The sequence below is a fragment of the Suncus etruscus genome, chromosome 2 (assembly GCF_024139225.1).
Source record: "Suncus etruscus isolate mSunEtr1 chromosome 2, mSunEtr1.pri.cur, whole genome shotgun sequence".
Lineage (NCBI taxonomy): Eukaryota > Metazoa > Chordata > Mammalia > Eulipotyphla > Soricidae > Suncus > Suncus etruscus.
In genome coordinates, this window is record NC_064849.1 from 144,163,436 (window position 1) to 144,188,429 (window position 24,994).

Sequence of the window (24,994 nt, forward strand, 5' to 3'; positions counted from 1 at the left end):
CTTTCAAATGATTAAACTTGGACAGCTTGTGCCATTAAGTAGCAACATTCATAGTTCTCAACACTGCAGTTCACTTGTCCCTCTGAAATACATTATTAAACCATCACCATATAAGCATCATTCATCTTGAATTTCCTTTTTACCTACAACCAGTAACACCTTGCCTCTAAAGGCCCTAAAGCACTTTAAAACAGATGATATTATTACTTTTACTGGCAATGACATTGAATTGCATCCACTATATCTAACGTTCTGTCCCTGGAATAATCAGCAGTACTAGTGATAGAGATTATTCTTTATGAACATAAAAAGGGCAAAATTAATTTACAAATGCTCAGTAGTGTGCAATAAATAGTGAGTAAAATCAGCTGTAACAATATCAACATTCTCAAAAGCACTGAGCTTGTATCCTATAGCTTTTGATTTTGAATTTATTAATCTTGTCAACTATCAACAACCTTCTATAGAGACGTAAGAAGGTCCAAATTCATCAGCTTCACATCTAGAATCTCCAATCTATTAATCTGAATCTGAACCTCACTGTTCAAAAATCTAGTACCTATATGATTGTGTGTTCATTGGTCAGAAGAGAATGCTTCATGGGATTTGATACAAAAGTGAAACAGAAACTTATTATGTTATGAAAGTTAATGCAGTTCTATGAGGGATCTACTGCCACTTACCTATATTGATGCTGAAACTAGGGGCACTTTATTATCCTTCTGCGGGGTACATATGTCATTAAGATTAGAAGTGGTGTTAGATGAAGGTTTCCAAAAGCACATTTTCTTATTTTTCCTCTCTTTATATCAGCTTCTCTAATTAAATGTAATAATTTTCCCTTGACTCTTTCCCAGGCTTAGTATAATTAAATCCTTATAAATTTTCTATCTAATCCAGCAATTAAATCTTACATTTGATATCAAAGCTTTGTTGTGTTGTTTTATTCTTGTTTTCAATTTTTCCTTGAAAAGTTTAGAAGGACTCCTGGGGTAAGGAAAAGCTAACAAAGATCAGTCTGAGGTGGGTAGTCTGGGTTTTACTTCCTCTCTCTGGCAAAAGCATTCCCATTGCATTCTATTGGCAGGTCAAAACAGAACCTTCAGAACACTTTGTGCTCAGAAGGACCACAGATTACTGGATGACCATTCTTGGTCAGAGGAGACTGTGCAGTAAAACCCACTTCAACTTCTACTCTTCTTGGTTTTCCTGACCATACTAAAATACTAAAAACAAAGATAATTTTCCACCATTCTCTGTACACGCAACATATGTCCTTTGCATGTTCCTTATTTGTGCATGCTTGAAATTATCCCTCATGCTTATGTTCAAAAAATAAAAAACTTCAATATAGTAAAAGCTGTGATCCCACACTACTGTTAAGACAAAACCAGATCCTTTTACTCCCTCTCTCTAAAACCGTTCTCTGCTCTTGGCTAGTAAACATCCTTCCCAACTGAAGTTGTTTCATTTCCAGTAAAATCCTCAGTTTTAGTCAGTTGTTCTTTTTTTGGATAATTTTATCCATCATTATACCCCATTTCCTAGACCATATGTCAAAGAGAATTTATCATCTTATTTGGTTGTATTACTTTTCTCTAGATGCGATTTCTTGCTTTGTTAATAATAATAGTACTTATAGAATGTAATTTGCACTAGAAACTGTCCGAAGAGCTACATATTATCACTATTTTTTAATCCTTATAGCAATCCTGTAAAAAAAAAACTGTTGCAACTTTTTATTTTGTTTTGTTTTTTGGCTCACGCCTGGCATCACTCAGGGGTTACTCCTGGCTCTACATTCAGAAATCGCTCCTGGCAGGCTCAGGGGACCATATGAGATGCCAGATTCAAACCACCATCCTTCTGCATGCAAGGCAAATGCCCTACCTCCATTCTATCTCTCTGGCCACTGATGCAACTTTTTTATGCAAGGGGGAGAGGTCACTTTAACAGAAGAGGTAGGGTTCTTTTGGTGGCTATTGAGTCCCACTGAAGGACACCTGACTCCCAGATATTTCTCCCAAGTGCTGTAGGTGACTTAGATAAAATAGAAAGTAAGGGTGGAAAATGAACCTAAATGCCTTTACAACACTTGTTTAAAAGTATAGTTTCTCCCAAACTGCCTTAGTCTGCAGTTCTCTGTATATAGGAAAATTATTCTTGGTTTATCACAGGAAATATGCTGTGAACTCTCAAGGAGTCTTTCATATTTCTGTTTGTTTTTGTTTATTGTTTGTGGGCCACACCCAATGATGCTCAAGGTTTACTCCTGGCTCTGCACTCAGAAATTGCTCCTGGGATACCAGGGACCAAACCCAGGTCTGCCCTGGGCCAGCCAGCATGCAAGGCAAAATACCCTACCACTGAGCTATTGCTCCAGCCCTGAATCTTAATTATTTTTATCAAAATGTTTAGATTCTCTCCCTTCAAGTCTTTTCTTTTTTTAATAATATCTTTATTTGGGGTCAGAGTGGTGGTGCAAGCTGTAGGACATCTGCTTTGCATGTGCTAACCTAGGACAGACAGCGGTTCTATTCCCCCAGCCTCCCTTATGGTCCTTCAAGCCAGGAGAGATTTATGAGCCCATAGCCAGGAGTAACCCCTGAGCATTGCAGGGTGTGGCCCAAAAACCAAAATAATTAACAACAACAACAATAATAATATCTTATTTAATCAATCACAGACATGATTGTAGTTGGATTTCATCATATAAGAACATGTTGAACAGCAGTGCAACATTCCCATCACTAACAATCTCCCTCTTCACCCTCCTGCCCCCGCCTGTATTCGAGTCAGGCATTCTACTTCTCTGACTCATTGACATTGTCACCATAGTTGTCAGTGTAATTATTTCTCTATTGGTACTCACCATGCCTTGTGGAGAGCATCATATCATAAGACAGTCCTTCCATGCTTATCTCTATTGTCTCTGGGCATAATTACAATAACGTCTTTAATTTTTCTTAAAACCCATAGATGACTGAGACTATTCTGTGTCTATCTTTGTCCCTCTGACTTATTTTACTCAATGTATTAGATTCCATGTACATCCATGTATAGGAAAATTTCATGACTTCATCTCTCCTGACTGCTGCATAATATTCCATTGTGTATATGTACCACAGTTTCATTAGCCACTCATCTGTTGAGGACATCTTGCTTGTTTCCAGAGTTTAGCTATTATAAATAGTGCTGCAATGAACATAGGTATGAAGAAGGGATTTTTTATTGCATTTTTGTGTTTCTAGGATATATCCCTAGGAGTGGTATAGCTGCATCAAATGGGAGCTAGATGGCATTCTCATCAGCAGTAAATGAGAGTTCCTTTCTTTCCACATCCCTTCTAGCACCAATTTTACTTATTCTTTGTAATGTGTGCCAGTATCTGTGGCATGAGATGGTACCTCATGGTTGTTCTCATTTGCATCTCCCTGATGATTAGTGATGTGGACCATTTTTATGTGCATTTTGGTCATTTGAATTTTTCTTTGAGGAAGTGTCTGTTCATTCTCCCCATTTTTTGATGGTGTTATATGTTTTTTTCTTGTTAAGTTATGTCAGTACCTTGTACATTTTCGATATTAGCCCCTTATCTGATGGGTATTGGGTGAATAGTTTCTCCCATTCTATGGTGGCTTTTGTATCCTAGGCACTATTTTCTTTGAAGTGCAGAGGCTTCTCAGCTCAATATATATAGTCTCATCTGTTTATTTCTGCTTCCACCTGTTTGGAGAGTGCTGCTTCCTCCTTAAAGATGTCTTTAGTCTCAATGTCATGGAGTGGTTTACCTATGTTTCTCCCAAACGTGTTACCTATGTGTTGTTCTTTATATACCTATGGTTTCAGGTCTGATATCAAGGTAGTTAATCCATTTGGATTTGACCTTTGTGCTTGTTGTTAGATGGAGGTGTGAGTTTGCTTTTTTGCAAGCGGCTGGCCAGTTGTGCCAACACCACTTGTTGAAGAGGCTTTCCTTGATTCATTTTGCATTTCTTGCACATTTATCAAAAATTAATTCATCGTATATCTGGGGCACATTCTCTGAATACTCAAGTCTATTTCACTGATCTGAGGGTCTGAAATTATTCCAGTACCTTGCTGTTTTAATGACTATAGCTTTGAAATACAATTTAAAGTTAGGTAAAGTGATGCCTCCCATCCTCCTTTTTCCATTGTTCCAAATGAATTTCAGGAGTGTTTGAACCACTTCTGAAGAATGTCATGGGTATCATTAGAGGAATTGCAATAAATCTGCACAATGCTTTGGGGGTATTGCCATTTTAATTATGTTGGTCCTGCCAATCCGTGAGCAGGGTATGGATCAGCATTTTCATGTGTCCTCTTTTATTTCTTGAAGCAGACTTTTTTATAATTTTCTTTGTATAGGTCCTTCATCTTTTTATTTAAGTTGACTCTAAGATATTTGAGTTTATGTGACACTAATGTGAATGATATTGTTTATTTAATGTCCATTTCTTCTCTATCATTATTGGTGTACAAGAAGACCATTGATTTTTGTGTTAATTTTGTAGCCTGCCATTTTGCAATATGAATCTATTGTTTCCTGAAGCTTTTTTGGTAGGATATTTAGGGTTTTCTAAGCATTGCATTATTATGCCATTTGCAAACAGTGAGAGTTTAATTTATTTATTTCATATCTGAATGCCCTTAACATCTTTTTCTTGCCTAGTCACTATGGCAAGAACTACCAGCACTATGTTGAATAGGAGTGGCAAGAGACCTGTAGTATGAACAACCTTGCAATCATGATGCTTAAATAAAAAAAGAGCATAACCTTTGCTGCAATGTTTGTAAATACTTAGCTGGTTGATGAAGTCCTTTTTAAGTCTTTTCTGTTGGGATACATTCTGCTCTGTTTGGTGCCTCATACATGATGGTTCATTGTCTCCATCAACCAGCTAAGTATTTACAAACATCTCAGAAAGAATATGCTCTTTTTTTTTTTATTTAAGCACCATGATTGCAAGGCTGTTCATACTACAGGTTTGTTTTTTTGTTTTTTTTTTTGTTACAGATAAAGTTGTTTATGATTGACAATGCATAACCACCTTCACCAATGCACATTTCCTGCCAACAACTACAATAGTTTTCCTCTCGCTCTCCCTGATGTCCTTTTTACTCCCCCCACCCACCTCTCCCACCTGCTTCTGGGGCAGGCGTTTTACTTCTCTGTCTCTCTCTGTCTCTCTCTGTCTCTCTCTGTCTCTCTCTGTCTCTCTCTCTCTCTCTCTCTCTCTCTCTCTCTCTTCACTTTTCATATTTTGTTTTGCACTACTGCTAATGAAGGAGTTCCATGAATGTTCCTTCCATATTAGACCCTTCTTTACTCTAATTGTATTCTCCACTGTCTATTGTCTCTGGATATCAGAGACAATTAAAAATTAGAAAAAAAAAGTTAAAAGGGGGGTTAAAAACATTTGAACATGATGTTTAGGAGGATTGTCCCTTGCCTATTCTAGGAGCATATCCTGGCTCCATTCTCTTTTTAATGACTGATATTCCATACGATGAGTTTTCCTTAGGGCCATTCTTTTTAATCTCACCATTTTATCTTGTTCCTATATGGCTATTTACTACTATAATACCTCTTACATTCTATATGTCTAGTTATACTGTTTGCTCGGTTACCAAAACAGTCCCAAAATTTTAAGCCTTTGATGCAATAAAATATATTTCTTTATACAAAATCAAATGTGGATCAGACAGTCCTCTACTCTCTCAAAAATTGTCCATAACAACATAGTTTTGAGAAAGAAATGGCCATAAAATATGGCAATGTTATTTTAAAGGTTTGGAGCTACTAGTGACTACATCTCTTCCACTCACATTCTATTGGCAACAACCAAGTCACATAAGCTTAATCATCTTAAAGTGGTATCAACAACTGTTAAAGAGGTCAGGAATATTTGCCCGACACTGATAATTCCTAGCACATTCATTCTCTTCCTGAAAATTGTCATGTAGGCAAAATGCATCACCTCTTTAATACTTCCTCTTTATCCAAAGCACTAAATTTCTAAATCTATTTGATTTTTCATAGCATACATTTAAATCATTGTTATTTTTTATCAAAAATTTTTATTAAAATTTTTTTTAAAAAATGAAATTGTCTTAAGTCAATAAATAGTACCACCTTATACAAAAGACAGTAGTACAATAGTCTATTGCTCCAGTTTTGTAGAACTTTCTACCTATCTACTCCATTTTAGGTAGTCTGACTATCCTGCAGTTCTACTGCTATCATTCCAATTATTCCCCCATCTTTCTCCACTATGGAATTCTGCATCCTCTATCTTTTCTTATTTTATTTACACTTTTAGTTTATTAGTACAAGTTGTAAGTTAAGTGGTTTCTGCAAAAGTTTTTGTGTTGGAGGCAAATTTACTTGTGAAGAAAATATCCTTGTTTTGCTATGTGTTTAATAAGTTGTTTGCACAATATAAATTCTAAGTTTCATAGTTACTACTATAAAGTTCAATAACATGATTCTTATCCCTTCATGTGTAAGCTATTTTTCTATGCTACATCTTGAAGAATGTTTTTTGCATTTTTGCTGATCTCAAATTCCCCACTTAAGTATAGTGATGTAGATCTTTTGTCAGATCACATGCTAGACAATCACTAGTAGGCAAATTCAATGTGGAATTGTATATCATTTATTTATTTATTCATTTATTTTCTCAGCATATCAGCCATTGGCAAGGCTTTATTGACAAGACTAGTGGTTCAAAAGCTACTGGTGGAAGAGAAAATGCCTCATTAATCCCAAGATGTGTACACATAAGTACATGAGTAGCTAAAAGGTTCTAATGCTCAGCCAAAGGATAGGTGAAGCACATGCTGTAGAGGTGACACAGAGGGTGGATCTGTGCCCAAATAACCCTAGGACAAAAAGAAACACCTGAGTAGGAAACTGTCTTTTTTTTTTTTTTTGGTTTTTGGGGTTACTCCTGGCTATGCGCTCAGAAATCGCTCCTGGCTTGAGGGAACCATATGGGATGCCAGGGGATCGAACCTCGGTCCGTCCTACGCTAGCGCTTGCAAGGCAGACACCTTACCTCTAGAGCCACCTTCCAGGCCCCAAGGAAACTGTCTTATCACACACAAACATTCAGGTTTAATTAATGCTCTTCTCTAGAAATATACCTCAGCTGAAGGAGAAAAAAAAATTCAGTCTTGAATCTCAAGAAACTGAACTACTAAAAATATAAAAGATATTTTAATATCACAAACAAGTTTATTAAGCATTGTGTTTTTCGTTGCTAATAAAGACATGATACATTCATAAAATTATATTTGTTTTTGTAAGACAAAACAATAAATTCCTAGAGAGAGATTTGATAAGGAAAATAAGCATCCCTAAGTTCTATCCTTCTCAAACCAGAAGCAGCTCTTGGAACAAATCAGTAATACATTAAGGCACTGCCATTTGCCTTGGAAGTAGGACATATGCCTTAAAAACTAAACTTGGACATACATATGTCTTAGAAAACTAAACTTGACCATTAAACAGGATTACTACTTAGCACATTTGAATTTGGTACTTTAATACTCACCTAGTCCCGTTTAAAATATCCATGTGTAGATCCAGTTTGTACATATTCAATACAGTATACTAAACAATACACCATCTACTGTGGCATTTAAATTGCAATTCTGGTGGCTCAAGGAGACTATTAAAATAATAAAGAACTCACTTGAAAGAAACCCTCCAGTGATGATAACATGGCAAAACCCTGAAAGTTACATAATACTAGTTGTTGTTGTTGTTGTTGTTGTTGTTGTTGTTGTTGTTGTTGATGTTAAATCCCAATAATAGTGAGATAAATGTACATTTTCTGTTCTGAAGAGCAGCTTCATTTGTTCCCTGTGAAAAAAAGGCCAATATTTTCTAACCTGATCATAATTTAGAATCTAAGCCAATAAGAAAAAAATACATCTTAAAATAATCTAAAACGCAACTATTGGGGCCGGGCGGTGGCGCTGGAGCTAAGGTGCCTGCCTTACCTGCGCATGGACCGCGGTTCGATCCCCCGGCGTCCCATATGGTCCCCCAAGAAGCCAGGAGCAACTTCTGAGCGCATAGCCAGGAGTAACCCCTGAGCGTCACAGGGTGTGGCCCAAAAACCAAAAAAAAAAAAAAAAAAAAAAAAAAACGCAACTATGTCAGTGCTTATGAATAGAAAAAAGGTTCTAGGTCATGGTTTCTCCTCACACTCTTTGTTCCTAAACAGGAAACAGTGACAAGTATTTGGACAAAAAGGAAAAGGACAAAAAATGACAAAAAAGACCAGATTTCTGGATATGGGAAGAAGGCACAGACAATAAAGCACAAAACCCCAGAGAACAAGTTACATGTTAGTGGAGTTTTAGGAGGACAATGGGCTCAGGAATCAAACTTCCAGCAACAGAGTGCTCAGATGAAAGATGTGATGTCCACAAAGATCCTGCCTTACCATCCAAAAAAGGAAACGGGGACAGGGAGAAAGGGCTGTATGCATGGGTCTATCATAGACTTGAGAATGGTATTCATATGACCAGTGGATTCAACCTTATGCTGTTATGCTCATAGAACATTGAGAAGAACACAATACAAGTAAAGAATAAAAGTGAAAGACTTAAATCTCTCCTCCCCTTCCAGCATTAGATACAGGAACATCCAGGAGCATTCAACAATGCAAAATGCCTTTGGAAAATGAAGGATTCTGTAGTGCCAGTGAGATAACAGAGAGGAGAGGAGAACACTGATAGGGGCCTGTCAGGAGATGAGGTTTTGCTTCTCCCCGGGAGTCTCCTCCAACAACTAACTACATGATCAGTTCATGAGCAGTTTGCAGGTCTTGCCATAAAACCCCTCCCGTGATGTGCAAAATGTAGAACATGTGTGGCAGGAGATGGCACCGTTCCAATGAATGCAAGAAGTCGCTATCTGTATCCAGGAGCTGGACATTGATGAACTTGGGGAGAGACAGCTTGAGGGCTGGTTCACCCTGGCATATTTTTTTTTTTTGCCTCTAAATATTGGGCTTCTCAACTCGAAGTAACAAACCCAATACGATTATTTTGACCTGTGGCTTCCTCTTGTTGATGAGTCATACAATGGCTTCATCCTACCTGCTACCTCTTCCACTGTGTTTTCATGGTTGTTTGTGTCTACTTAGACTACAATGACCTTAGGTTTAATATTCTCCAGTTCACTATTCTTTAGTCTCCACAAAATATGTCTTATTGTATCTCCCCAAAAATTTAGTGCATGAAGTGGGGGTAAAAATTCTCGCCATGTCTCATACTGCTGCAGTAAGTAAACCATGGATCCCCTACAAATAAGACATCAGGCTCTTTGTCTTTACCATCCAGGACAAATCTGCTGTGCTGAGACACCCATCGGCCATCTCCTAGAATATCTTCGGCTGCATGTGGAATGGTTACTGGGTTTGAATCTCTTGACTCGTTCTATATTAGGGCAGTGGGTCCATAGAGGGGGCCCCAAGCGGCTTCAGGTCAGCGAGTGGCACGTCTGTCATCTGTCACTAGTTCCATCCCTGCAGCCCTGCTCCAGCTCTTCCTTCCTGGGAATTGTAGATCTTTTAGTTCAGGGAAATGTTCTAATTTTGTTTATCTGAAAGTTAAATTTTTATTTCAGTTTCAACATACAATATTATGTACATTAAATCATATACTTCTTATGATTCAAAATGGTGCAAAAATTTACCATAACTAATGTTTTTGTGTAAAGATTTTCATTCCAGAATAAATTTTCATAAATGTCATATCTGAGTCAAAATGTCAGAACACTTTCAGGTTTGGGTTCATTTTCTGAAAAATAGTTAGATTTCTTTTGTTTTGTTTTGTTTTATTATTATTGTTTTTGTTGTTGTTTTTAGGCCATATATGGCTTTGCTCTGGGCTTACTCCTAACTCAAGGGTCGCTCTAAGTGGGGTTCAGGGGAGGAGGACCATATACAATATAGGGGATCAAACCCCAGTAGACTATTTACAAGGCAAAAATCTTACCAACTGTACGATTTTTCAAACTGCTACACCAGGAAACTTTTGTAAATGATTTATTTGTTCATGTGTCCTATCTAGAAATTTTATGAGTCAAATATTGACCCTCTTAGATTAAATTTCTTTTGGGGGGGGGTGGGCCACACCCTCTGGTGCTCAGGGTTTATTCCTAGCTCTTTTCTCAGAAATTGCTCCTGGCAGGCATGGGAGACCATATGGGATGCCGAGATTCTCATCTTTTCCCATCTTTTGTCAAATTCTTTGTATTTTTTATTCACTTTCTGAAAATATCTTTTAATTTTTAACTTTTAGTATTTTCCTACCCTATGTTTAATTTAAAAAAGCTCTTTTTGTGGGCCCGGAGATATAGCACAGCGGCGTTTGCCTTGCAAGCAGCCGATCCAGGACCAAAGGTGGTTGGTTTGAATCCCGGTGTCCCATATGGTCCCCCATGCCTGCCAGGAGCTATTTCTGAGCAGACAGCCAGGAGTAACCCCTGAGCATCGCCGGGTGTAGCCCAAAAACCAAAAAAAAAAAAAAAAAAAAAAAAAAAAGCTCTTTTTGTTTTCAAAGCACTCTTTTAAATCACCTCTTGTTCTTGTTTCAGATATAACATCAGTTCTTTAAAGATTTTATTAATGGTTTTGAGGGGGAGAGGGTACAATTTTTTGTCTCCTAAAATATCTATATTTTTCTCTGAGTTATTGTTATTTCTCTCTTTCTCCCCCTCCCTATGGTCTTATTTTTTTTTTTTTGGTCAGATATCTAAGGATGTTATGGTGAGATATATTGTGAGCTTTTTAAAAATAAAACATCAAAAATGTTGCTTAGGAAATGGAGGTAGATTTTGGCACTTTCTAAGTTTCAATGCTGTCTAGAGACCTGGGATATTTAATTGAGTGATGTAGAGGAGACCTCATGGACAGATATAAAGAGACATTCTTTGGCAGTCAGTATCCCCAGGGAAATCCTCAACTTTCCTGCTTCTAAAAGACTTTCTAGAGTCAAGTACCTCAAAAAAAGTCAGCATCTTACCATTCATTATGATGACTTTTTATTCTCTTATTATCACCATCTCCCTCCCCACCACAATTCAGGCTAGCCTCTGTAGTTCAAGTTTTCACTAATTAATATTTAGAGAAAATTAAGACTGAATTGTAGTTGCTTATTATAGAAAAATGTGGAAAAATACCAGAGTCTAATAAGCAACCAAAGTTGCTTATTATAAAAATTTCCAAACCGTTTCCTCTGTTTTCTATGCTTCATTCCTATCTTGACTAATATTAAGTGTCTTTGATTTATGAAACTTTCTGGATATTATTACAATTTGATTTGTTACTCATTATCATTACCGTCTATAGACAGTTTTCCACTTTGGCTATATTTTATATCCATTTTTCTCATCTAAAAACAGCTTGCTTTATTATTATATCCTCTTCCATTCTGATTATATTATCAGTTCATACCTCAATTTTTCCCCTCACTTCAGTAGTAATTTAGGAAGGTGCTAAATAAATAAATTCAGTTCACTAAGTTTAATTGGACTGTTTTCTATCATCCTTGCATGACTTTCTTTGTCCCAATAGAATGATAAAGACCTTGAAGCAGGCATCATAAACTTAGGTTACATTCTCTCTCCTATAGTGTCTTGCTTCTACTTACTTATTCTTGATCAATGATTATTGTATCAGGCAGTTGGGAAACTACCTGAAACTTTTCCCAGAATTTCACAAATGCTACTTTTCTTCAAAGTATGTGAATAACATTTTATTTTAACCAAGATTCTAAAATAAAAAGTTTCTGTCATAGACACAATTTACTTGAAAGAAATATAAACCAAGCAACAAAAAATTATGAGTACACCAGCCACGCAGTTGAAAATTGGAAATCTCAGAAAAGTCAGCCATGTCTTCATCCTGCAGAAGCCTTGCCTGTTGTATCATTACCCACAATCACTGCTTTGCCAATGGCTGAGCTTCACCACTCACCACTCATCTACAGCTCTCTGCAGAGACATCAATATGACCAAAACTCTTAATATGCAGATATTTGACCTGCCATCACCAGAATGTTATTGGAGTGAGTGCAGGAACAACCTAATAACCCCCTCCCAATTCCATTCTTGCCCCCTTCTTCAGGAAGGCCTGACAGCAGAAAGCATGACCACAAAAGCTGTAGTATCAGCAATAGGGCTTAAAATTTTTGGACCATGTGGCCTCATGCTCCAATATTTTTAATACTGACATTTCCATAGGAGCATATAAATTTACATGCCAATGTGTATTTGAAGCAACTTAATGTTTAGAAACTAAAGAAGTAACAGAATAATCAACTAGTAGAAGAGCTTAATAAGCATCTGACTGAAAAAAAAAAGGGCTTCTGTCTCTGACTGAGCATATATGCAGTCCTCACTTCATTATTTAGTTATTTCTATTCATTAAATGTCTTCTAGTAGTTTCTACTTTTTAACCAAAAACTCAAAACAACATAATTTAGAGTGAATGAAAATCCAAAAGATGTACCATTATTTCAAAATATTAAAGGTAATTCCAGCCAACTTTAGGCTAAGTTGAGTACTTATTTGATAGAAAAATATCAAACCATAACAAAAAAGGTTTTATTTCCATCTGTACATTCTAAGAACAACCTTTTTCTTATAACTGGAATGTTACTAATCAGAAATGCTTAGAAGAGAGTGACCATGGGGCTGGAATAATAGCACAGCGGAATGGCATTTGCCTTGCCTGTGGTCAATGCAGGTTCTATCCCAGTTTGATCCCGGTTTGATCCCTGCATTCCATATGGTGCTGAGCCTGCCAAAAGTGATTTCTGAGCTGGCAAAGCCAGGAGTAACCCCTGAGCTTCACAGGGTGTGGCACAAAATCCAAAATAAATAAATAAATAAGTTTAAAAAATAAAAGAAGATAGTGACCAGTATCTCTATAATTTTTTAACAGCAGTCTGAACAGTGTCTACTTACACAACCAGTACTGAGTGCACACAAAATATGAAGGATTTTAAAGTGCAAATAATAATGCACATCTATATTTTAACATCTAAAAGAACTTCTAAATTGTCAACATTTTCTTCTTCATAACTTTTCTCGATGCGTGTTTGGGTATATATATCTACATATATATCTTTCTAAATTACCCTTCCCTATTGGGATATTATTTTAAGTTGAAATATTTTAAATATGTGATTTTAACTGCTGCTGTTTTGTTTTATGTGCTTTAATTGAAGTTTTAAATTTTGTGCTTGCACCCCATTGAGCAATAACCACTGAAGATACCATTTTATTAATTGAAAAAATAAATTTGAAAACAATGTCCTAAATAAGTTATACAGCTAAGTCATAGAGGAACTTCCAAGAGATATAGAGATAGAAATGTATTGGTGCCTATGTACCTCCTAAGAACATGTGTATATTTTTATATTGCAGAGACATATAGATAGTAAAACAAAAGTCTAAAAACTAATACTTGAGGGGCAGGTTTGTGCTGGCTCTATGCTTGGAATGTACTCATTGGTCCATGCTTAGGAGTTGCTTTCAATGGCTCACAAGAGACCAAAAGGCATTAGAAATTGAATGGACCTCCTTTAGGTAAAGCATAAACTCCTCTCTTTGCGCTATCTCTCCAGTCCTACTCTAATCTTTTTGAGCATTATATTTTTGAACTAGTTGAATTCCGAGTTATTCATGAAGGAAGAATTTTACAAAAATTATAATTTTATTGTTCATAATCAGTGAGTATGCCTATACCATGGTAAGCATGTTTAAAAAATAGAATAATTTATCCTCCAAGAGTTTACAATCACAATGCAATTATTAGCTGTTTTAATTTATGGGAAATATAAATAATTAAAGCAAATAAACTTGAAACTGGCAAAAAGAAGAGTTGTATTAAATATTAGAAAATTGGTCTGGTTAAAGTTAGCTGACCATTGAGAATGTCCCTCTGACCTTGCCCTAAAGGAGATGAGGAAAGAAACCTTAATAGCAAGTCATATTGGGAGTTCGCATCAGAAAACTAGTTCCTAGGTTTTTATCAGTAAGAAGATGACACCGGACCTTTATTAATGAAAGTGGCAAGTATATAGAGATGTGAAGTTAAATCCCTGGAATTCCATAATTTTCAAAAAAAAATGGTAAGTCAACTTAAAAATTAAAAATTTGACAGATAAAAGGTAAAAGTTTGGGGTACATGCTGGGAATTATGGTCGAAGGTCAACACTGGTGGTAGGAATGATCTTAATTCACTGTCACTGTCACTGAAATACAACTGTGAAAGAATTATAATTCACAATGGTCTCAATAAAAATATTTAAAAAATTGATAGATATATGAATAGTTGGAAAACAAAGTGAAAACTTCTAGAGCAGAGCTATATGTGAAGTTCTGTGGAATTTTTTAAAAACATAAATTTTTGAGTAGCCAGAGTGATGGAACAGTGGGTAGAGCATTTGATTTTCACACGGCCAACCCAGGTTCCATCCCTTGCATCCCATATTGTCCTTAAGTATGCCAAGAGTAATTACTGAAGGAGGAGCCAGGAGTAACTGCTGAGCAAAGCTCACTGTGGCCCAAAAATTAATTAATTAATTAATTAATTAATTAATTAATTAAAAAATCTTCGAGTTGACAGTTACTAAGTAAGTACAGGCATTGTTAAGAAAAAAAAGTCTGTAGTGGACAGGAAGGACAAAGAGGTAGTATAGGAATTAAAGTGGTCGCCTTGCATTACACTAATGTTGGCACCACATATTATCCAGCCACCAGAGGTCCCTCTTGAGCACAGAGCCAGAAATAGTCCCCAGAGGATGTCTAATGTGCCACCCTCCAAATAAAAATTAAATATGTAGTGGATACCTTAGAAAGAAGCACAAATGTGCAAAGCACAAAAGAAGGAACCACTCAGTATAGTTGGAACAGTAATAAGAGGAAGAAGAAGCTAGGAAACTATGCAATGAATAAGACTTTAGTATAGCCAAATAGAAAAAAACAATGTACAGAATAAAAAAAAGTATCAATGAATAAAACATGATTTTTTCACAAATTATTCTACAATATGTCAGTATTAATAACTCAAACTGCAACTTTGCATTAAAACCTCAAGTTTTATTTAATAATAAAATAAACAAAAACTCCTTAACTTAAAAATTCTTTCTGGAGTCTAAGGAAAACAACTATTCTTCAGGCAAGCTGCCATTTATTTCCTCAATATGTTTACTAAATATCAGTTGACCCTCTATAACCATGTATATTCATGTATCTTGATATCTACTTTCAAGGAATACGTAATAAAACTGGGATAGTGTAGATACCTACAATAAGAGTGTATTTGCTAAATCACATAGAAAAGATTAAAATCTCGTAGGTGTTTGCAGCAATCTCTTCAGAAAATTCTATAAGTTAAGTGACATCTTCACTTATGATAACAGTAAAGTGTGGATGAATGAGCAGAAGAATAGAGTTTGGAAATTACAAGGCAAAGAGTTTTAGGGGGAAAAAATGAAAGAAAACAGGAAAGGTATTTTGAGGCCAGAGCTGGAGCAGGACTTGAATCTTAAAGAGAGTTTAAAATGTTTGGAAAAACTGCAGTGTAGGATGAGCAGTGAGTCAGCAAGAGATGAATAAAAGAAGTGCTGAGCAGAAATGATAGCTCAGTTAAAAAGTGAATGAGCTTGAATTTGTGGCAGAGTCAATCAGCACAGCTTTCTCTAATAGCACCCTCCAGCCTGGCAAGCAAGCAATTGAAAGTTCAAGGTCAATAGGGAAGGAAGGAAGGAAAGAAAGGAAGAAAGGAAGGAAGGAAGGAAGAAAAGAAAGAAAGAAAGAAAGAAAGAAAGAAAGAAAGAAAGAAAGAAAGAAAGAAAGAAAGAAAGAAAGAAAGAAAGAAAGAAAGAAAGAAAGAAAGAAGAAAGAAAGAAGAAAGAAAGAAAGAAAGAAATAAATAAAGAAAGAAAGAAAGAAAAAACGAAAGAAAGAAAGAAGAAAGAAAGAAAGGAAGACAAAGAAAGAACTAAAGAAAGAAAAAAAAGAAAGAAAAAGAAAGAAAGAAAGGAAGAAAGAAGAAAGAGAAGAAAGAAAGAAAGAAAGAAAGAAAGAAGAAAGAAAGAGAAAGGAAGAAAGAAAGAAAGAAAGAAAGAAAGAAAGAAAGAAAGAAAGAAAGAAAGAAAAGAAGAAAGAAAGAAAGAAAGAAAGAAAGAAAGAAAGAAAGAAAGAAAGAAAGAAAGAAAGAAAGAAAGAAAGAAACAAGAAAGAAAGAAAGAAAGAAAGAAAGAAAGAAAGAAAGAAAGAAAGAAAGAAAGAAAGAAAGAAAGAAAGAAAGAAAGAAAGAAAGAAAGAAAGAAAGAAAGAAAGAAAGAAAGAAAGAAAGAAAGAAGAAAGAAAAACCAGCTAAAGGAATAGTGCAGAGGCAGAAATGTGACAAAACGAAGACCAGTGTCTGTTTTGGACAACAGATTTAGAATGACTAAGAGTAAAGAGGGTTTTTTTTTCCTTTTTCTTTTTTATTTAAACAACTTAATTACATACTTGATTGTGTTTGGGTTTCAATCATGCAAAGAACACCACCCATCACCAGTGCAACATTCCCATCACCAATGTCCCAAATCTCCCTCCTCCCCACCCAACCCCCGCCTGTACTCTAGACAGGCTTTCTATTTCCCTCGTACATTCTCTTTATTAGAATAGTTCAAAACGTAGTTATTTCTCTAACTAAACTCATGCCTGTTTGTGGCGAGCTTCATGAGGTAAGCTGTAACTTCCAGCTCTTTTCTCTTTTGTGTCTGAAAATTATTATTGCAAGAATGTCTTTCATTTTTCTTAAAACCCACAGATGAGTGAGAAAATTCTGTGTCTTTCCCTCTCTCTGACTTATTTCACTCAGCATAATAGATTCCATGTATAGGAAAATTTCATGACTTCATCTCTCCTGACAGCTGCATAATATTCTATTGTGTATATGTACACAGTTTCTTTAGCCATTCATCTGTTGAAGGGTATCTTGGCTGTTTCCAAGTCTTGCTATGGTAAATAGTGCTGCAATGAATATAGGTGTAAGGAAGGGGTTTTTGTATTGTATTTTTGTGTTCCTAGGGTATATTCCTAGGAGTGGTATAGCTGGGTTGTATGGGAACTCAATTTCCAGTTTTTAGAGGAATCTCCATATCGCTTTCCATAAAGGTTGAACTAGATGGCATTCCCACCAGCAGTGGATAAGAGTTCCTTTCTCTCCACATCCCCGCCAACACTGCTTGTTCTCATTCTTTGTGATGTGTGCCAATCTCTGGGGCATGAGGTTGTTTTGATTTGCATCTCCCTGATGATTAGTGATGTAGAGAATTTTTTCATGTGTCTTTTGGCCATTTGTATTTCTTCTTTGTCAAAGTGTCTGTCCATTACTTCTCCCAATTTTTGATGGGATTAGATGTTTTTTCCTTGTAAATTTCTGTCAGTGCCTTGTATATTTTGGAGATTAGCCTCTTGTCTGATGGGTATTGGGTGAATAGTTTCTCCTACTCAGTGGGGGGCTCTTTTATCCTGGGTGCTATTTCTTTTGAGGTGCAGAAGCTTCTCAGTTTAATATATTCCCATCTGTTAATTTCTGCTTTCATTTGCTTGGAGAGTGCAGTTTCCTCCTTGAAGATGCCTGTAGTCTCAATGTCCTGGAATGTTTTGCCTATGCGTTGTTCTATATATATTATGCTTTTGGGTCTGATATCGAGGTCTTTAATCCATTTGGATTTTACCTTTGTACATGATGTTATCTGGGGGTCTAAGTTTAATTTTTTGCAAGTGGCTAGCCAGTTGTGCCAACACCACTTGTTGAAGAGGCTTTCTTTGCACCATTTAGGATTTCCTGCTCCTTTATCAAAAATTAGGTGATTGTATGTCTGGGGAACATTTTCTGAGTATTCAAGCCTATTCCACTGATCTCAGGGCCTGTCCTTATTCCAATACCATGCTGTTTTAATAACTATTGCTTTGTAGTACAGTTTAAAGTTGGAGAAAGTAATTCCTCCCATATTCTTTTTCCCAATGATTGCTTTAGCTATTCTAGGGTGTTTATGTTCCAAATGAATTTCAAAAGTGCCTGATCCACTTCTTTGAAGAATGTCATGGGTATCTTTAGAGGGATCACATTAAATCTGTGCAATGCTTTGGGGAGTATTAACATTTTGATTATGTTAATCCTGCCAATCCATGAGCTGGGTATGTGTTTCCATTTTCGCGTGTCCTCTCTTATTTCTTGGAGCAGAGTTTTATAGTTTTCTTTGTATAGGTCCTTCACATTTTTAGTCAAATTGATTCCAAGATATTTGAGTTTGTGTGGCACTATTGTGAATGGGGTTGTTTCTTAATGTCCATTTCTTCCTTATTACTATTGGTGTATAGAAAGGCCATTGATTTTTGTGTGTTAATTTTGTAGCCTGCCACCTTGTTCTATGAGTCTATTGTTTCTAGAAGCTTTTTTGTAGAGACTTTAAGGTTTTCTAGGTAGAGTATCATGTAATCTGCAAACAGCGAGAGCTTGACTTCTTCCTTTCCTATCAGGATTCCCTTGATATCTTTTTCTTGCCTAATCGCTATAGCAAGTACTTCCAGTGCTATCTTGAATAGGAGTGATGAGAGAGGACAGCCTTTTCTTGTGCCAGAATTTAGAGGAAAGGCTTTCAGTTTTTCTCCATTGAGGACAATATTTGTCTCTGTCTGTGGTAGATGGCCTTAACTATATTGAGAAAGGTTCCTTCCATTCCCATCTTGCTGAGAGTTTTGATCAAGAATGGGTGTTTGCCTTATCAAATGCTTTATCTGCGTCTATTGATAAGATCATGTGATTTTTATTTTTGTTGTTGTTGATGTTGTGTATTTTGTTTTTTTTATTTTTTTTATTTTATTTAAACACCTTGATTACATACATGACTGAGTTTGGGTTTCAGTCATGTAAAGAACACCACCCATCACCAGTGCAACATTCCCATCACCAATGTTCCAAGTCTCCCTCCTCCCCACCCGACCCCCGCCTATACTCTAAACAGGCTCTCCATTTCCCTCATGCATTCTCATTATTAGGACAGTTCAAAATGTAGTTATTTCTCTAACTAAACTCATCACTCTTTGTGGAGAGCTTCCTGAGGTGAGCTGGAACTTCCAGCTCTTTTCTCTTTTGTGTCTGAAAATTATTATTGCAAGAATGTCTTTCATTTTTCTTAAAACACATAGATGAGTGAGACCATTCTGTGTTTCTCTCTCTCTCTCTCTCTCTCTCTCTCTCTCTCTCTCTGACTTATTTCACTCAGCATAGTAGATTCTGTGTACATCCATGTATAGGAAAATTTCATGACTTCATCTCTCCTGACAGCTGCATAATATTCCATTTTGTACATGTACCACAGTTTCTTTAGCCATTCATCTGTTGAAGGGCATCTTGGTTGTTTCCAGAGTCTTGCTATGGTAAATAGTGCTGCAATGAATATAAGTGTAAGGAAGGGGTTTTTGTATTGTATTTTTGTGTTCCTAGGGTATATTCCTAGGAGTGGTATAGCTGGATCGTATGGGAGCTCGATTTCCAGTTTTTGGAGGAATCTCCATATCGCTTTCCATAAAGGTTGAACTAGACGGCATTCCCACCAGCAGTGGATAAGAGTTCCTTTCTCTCCACATCCCCGCCAACACTGTTTATTCTCATTCTTTGTGATGTGTGCCATTCTCTGAGGTGTGAGGTGATATCTCATTGTTTTTTTGATTTGCATCTCCCTGATGATTAGTGATGTGGAGCATTTTTTCATGTGTCTTTTGGCCATTTGTATTTCTTCTTTGTCATAGTGTCTGTTCATTTCTTCTCCCCATTTTTTGATGGGATTAGGTGTTTTTTTCTTGTAAAGTTCTGTCAGTGCCTGTAGTCTCAATGTCCTGGAGTGTTTTGCCTATGTGTTGTTCTATATATCTTATGGTTTGGGATCTGCTCCTTTATCAAAAATTAGGTGATTGTATGTCTGGGGAACATTTTCTGAGTATTCAAGCCTATTCCACTGCCATTTTGATGATGTTAATCCTGCCAATCCATGAGCAGGGTATGAGTTTCCATTTCCGCGTGTCCTCTCTTATTTCTTGGAGCAGAGTTTTATAGTTTTTTTTGTATAGATCTTTCACATTTTTAGTCAAGTTGATTCCAAGATATTTGAGTTTGTGTGGCTCCACCCTTTCTGGGTGGGTTGACTTGCCTCCAAGGGAGGGGAGTCCTCTGTAAATGAAGCCTCTCACATTATCAAATCTTAGGCCTGAGCACGCAGCAGAGAAGACAGTCTGGAGAGAAATGCTGGGCTTCAGTGATCCAGCACAGTTTTTGGTGTGATTTTTTTCTTCTTGTTGCGATGGTGTTCTCCCTTTTTCAGCCCACTCCCAAGAGTTTCACGCGACAGGACAGAAGACAGACACACACAGGCAGCACTCAAAATTTTTCACAGTTGGACCCCACTGGGCAGGCGTAGTTTCGTAGATTTTCCCAGCCTGATGTCACAAACAGGGGACCTGGCTTCTGTAAAGTACTGCTTATAGCCGGTTTTCATGTTATGAAGCATTTCCTTGGTGTTCCAGCCCTAGAATGCGCTTCTGGGAGAGCGAGTTTTCTGGAGCCTCTTTTTGGCCCACTTCCAAGAGTTTCACGAAATAGGACAGGAGACAGACACACACGGGCAGCACTCACAATTTTTCACAGTCAGGCCCCACTGGGCAGGTGTAGTTTTGTAGATTTTCCCAGCCTCGAGTAAAGAGTTTTTAAGAGACAAAGTTTCTGAATTCAAGATTGTAAAGGTAAGTACTGAGATCCAAAGATGAAGGGGACTTGAGATTCCTTGGCATCCAGAAGATGACAGGCATTTTAGAGCCACTGATATGAGTTGGGCATGTTAAACACATTGAGTAAGAGGGAAAAGTCCCATGGGACTTGGTAGGACATAATAGCTAGGAGAGGGGGAGGTTGATGTAAAATCACTGTGAAGAGGAGCTAGTATTAATTTCAATAGCCAGTATAGTAGTCTAGACTTGGAGTTGGAGAATAAAATATAATGATCGCATCCCTTTTCTTTATACTTTATGTGAGTGACAAAAAGAGACAGGGGAGGAAAAGGCTCTACAGAGAGTAATTTCTTGTCTCAATTTTTCCATTTCTAATGGGCTATTTTGGACCTGCTCTAATTTCTAGACCTATATAAGATGACTGTTCTACTGGTGGAGCAGAACTTCTATAAGATGTTAGTTCCAGCCTGCTACTAAATGATTCCAACAGAAAGGATATGGCAGGCTCCCAAGTTGACAATCCCACTCAGAGCTGTCAGTCAATATGGCTTATAATATATGGTATGCTAGTGAATTTGTGATACTGTTATCCCTTTGCTTAACTTCTCAAAGGACACCTGGCTCAATGGAAAAAACAAGCTTATTTTGTCACACTGCAGGTCATCTTGACCCTTAAGAAACCAAATTAAAGAAAGGAAACAGCACTGTGAAATTGTCAACACTTTTATTCCCAACTTTGGCAAGACAATAATACAGAAGTACAGAGATGCAAAAGAGACTGCTGGGAAGGTTGGCTGCTTTCTTAGCTCTGACAAGGTTGATTCCAAAACCCAGCCCAGTAATGACAGGGTCTAGTAATAGCTTTCCAAATTGGCAGCATTTAGATACATGTATGTTATTGGCAATGTCCCTTAGGTTACACTAAATGTTCTCAGAAGCCATAAGAATATAAGTCATAGTCTACACTCTAGAAGATAAAATGAAACTCACTTCTGTGTTCCAATGACACATTGATTGATGAGGAAAAAAAGGTTAAAAATGTTGCATTACCTAGACTCCAGGGAAATAAGGCACTGACCATCCAGCCTTGACTCCTGGTTTCCAGACGTAAAAACAACAGAGTTCTCCACAACAGCTCCAGGAACCAAATCTCCCCAGGGCATTCATAATGCTGCTCTGACACCAATAAACGCCAGTTCTAAACTGATAACCTGATAACGAGGAAATGGGAACAACTAGATCTAAGAGCAAATTATCCTTCCTCACCAGCCAAGGATAAGACAAAATCAGAAGATATGTCACCCTTTGATCTGTGCAAAAACCAAGATTGCTATATACAGATGACTGGTTGTTACAACCAGGACTAGACAGTATGCATCCCGGGACCAACAACAACAAAAAGCTCTAACCTAGCTTCTGTTCAACAAACAAGATCTCCAATTCCAGAGGTCTGACTGAGACAACCGCAAGTGAACGGGTCTTCCAGAAACATAACGAAAGGCTCTATCCTAGGCTCCATCCTAGGAGCAACATAATGACCAAGAACACCAACTACAGAAGATGAATTAAAATGACACTGAAGAAGCAGAACTGCTAGAGCCACAAAGAAAGCCTTCATCATTAACTCCATTCCTTGAGCTGCACAGTCACCAAGATCTCTAGATACAGAGGTCTGATTTTACCATCCATGATGAAGCAGAAGTCTGCCAGACACCACAAAAGCACCGAGGGAAGAGTAAATGATCATGCAAGGAGTCTATAGTTAATCCCATGACAGTATACTTTAGGGGTGGAGAAACCCTGTATCTCCTAGGCCAAGGGAATTCCCTCTATAATATCCCCAATAATTACTGTGCCTATGCAGGGGGGGGAAAAAAGCACAAAATAATCATTTTTCCACATATATATTTATTGATTGATCGATTTTTTTTTTGTCATCCTTATTTTGGTGTAGATATTGAAGTTGATGTCTCCATTTTTATTTTATTTTATCTTAACTTTCTCTTTCTTTTTGCACTCCTACATGATTTGAATTCAGAACTGAGACTATTGTGTGGTGCTTGTCTTTATTGCTGTAGTGCTCACTGGATATTTAATTTGACATTTCTTTTTGTATTGTTATGGTGTTTCAATTACCTTTTTCATGTCCTCTCTCAAACTGAGTTTAAAAGCCTCTAGAAGGACTCCACCCATTTTCAGCGTATTTGATTTATTTTATTTTTTTTCTTATTTTTACCCCATTCTAGTGCTTTTCATATTCTCTTTTAATAGGAAAAACAGGAAGTCCTGCCACCTTAATTGTATAAATAATATTACATGTCATATATGATGTTTCTCTTCCCTTTTTCTTAAAATTTTGTTTAAGCCAGGCATAAGATTCTATATCTATCTAAAAAATTTATTAATAGAGTTTTGACACAGAATAGAGCTAAATTATATATATATATACACACACACACATATATATATATATGTATATATATAGCTAAGTTATAAAGTGGCTTTATAACTTTGGAGAGACAAATTTTCTATTTTCAATTTTCGTGAAACTTTCTTTAAACAGACTCCTCATTTTTATTATATTTTTGTAATATAAAATCTCAATTAAGGGGCCATAACAATAGTACAATATATAGTGCACTTGTCTTGCACTTGGCCAACATAGGTTCAGTCCCTGGCAACACATAGGATCCCCTGAGCTTTTCCAGGAGTGATTCCTAAATATAGAAATACTAGTAAACCCTGAATCCAGCCAGGTATGGCCAAAAAGAAATCTCATCCCCCCAAAATCCCTGTTTACTTTTTACCAAACAAGAAGTGATAGTGGACAGTAATTTGTCAGAATTTTGCTCATAGTAGGAATTTGTTCTCTTTTATTCAAAGCACATACCAGAAGGAGTCTAGACATGCAACCATGGTTCTAATTTCAGTTCTGCCATAAAAACAAGAGAAAAAATACTAAGAAATTGCAGGGTGAAACTGTATAGCAGGACACAAATATTCAATTTCATGTGTTTTCATGACAACTACTTAGTTTGCTTTCCTTTTCTTCATATAATTAAAGATTGACTATAAACTTTTTCGTTCTTTCCCAAGGATCCTTTAAAAAAATAAAACTTCAAATAAATTTGAGGAGAAAATATAATGCCTCGAATTGATTCTGATTCTAGATTTTGTAATTATCAAGATCAGATAAAGAGAATAGTTAGAGTTTAATATATTATTTGATTTATTTTATTATTTTATATTTAATTATTCATTTGATTTTTAAAGTTTTGATTTTTTTCATCAAATTATTCTGATAATTTGTTGATATTTGATATATTATTTGATTACATTGAAGTTTGATATAGTTAAACTAGAGAAAATATGAAGAATGGTCTCACTAAAATGGCTCAAGACACCAAAGGCCTTTATCCTAGCAAAAGTCAGTCCAAAAAAGAGAGGCACCCACTGCTGGAGAGAAATCTAAGCAGGCATTAAAGAGCTTTGCTTACAGGCTTATTAGAATGCCCAATTGTGAAAGAGGAAAACCTTTGCCAAACACTAGGCTCAAATATTCCACTCAAATTCTTCCATTCAGGTTGCTTTTGTTTCCTATTGCTGCCTAAATAAATTTCTTTAAATGTAGAGTTTTAACACACACATATATCAATTCTCTTCTGGTTCTGGAAGTAGGACATCTCAAGGAAATCGCACAGGGCTAAAAATCAAGGTCTTGGGAGGTCCAGTTTCTTTTGTTAGTTCTAGGGAGAAACCATTCCAAATTGCCTTTTCAGCTTCTAAAAGCTAACATTCATTGTGCCCTGAACACATTTTCCTTTCTCTCCTTGCTTCTGTCATCATATAGCTCTCCACCTCTGACCTTAACATTTTTCTGTATTAAGAACATTTGTGATTATAATCAGAACACACTTGGATAATACAAGATAGCCTCTCCATCTTATGGCGCAAGAGGAAGATGGTCTGCCTTGCATGCGCTAACCTAGGACGGACAGTGGTTTCATCCCCTGGCATCCCATATAGTCCCTCAAGCCAGGAGCGATTTCTGAGTGCAAAGCCAGGAGTAACTCCTGAGCGTCACCGGGTGTGGCCCAAAAACCAAAAAACAAACAAAACAAAAAAAAATTAAATTCACTCTTATCTATGAGACTTCTT

General features: G+C 36.6%; 1 pseudogene; it reads right to left on the reverse strand.

Moving 5' to 3' along the window:
* Window positions 1-8,839: 8,839 nt before the first annotated feature.
* The window catches only part of LOC126001893 (platelet-activating factor acetylhydrolase IB subunit alpha2-like), a 41,553-nt pseudogene continuing 25,398 nt past the window's right edge, over window positions 8,840-24,994 (reverse strand).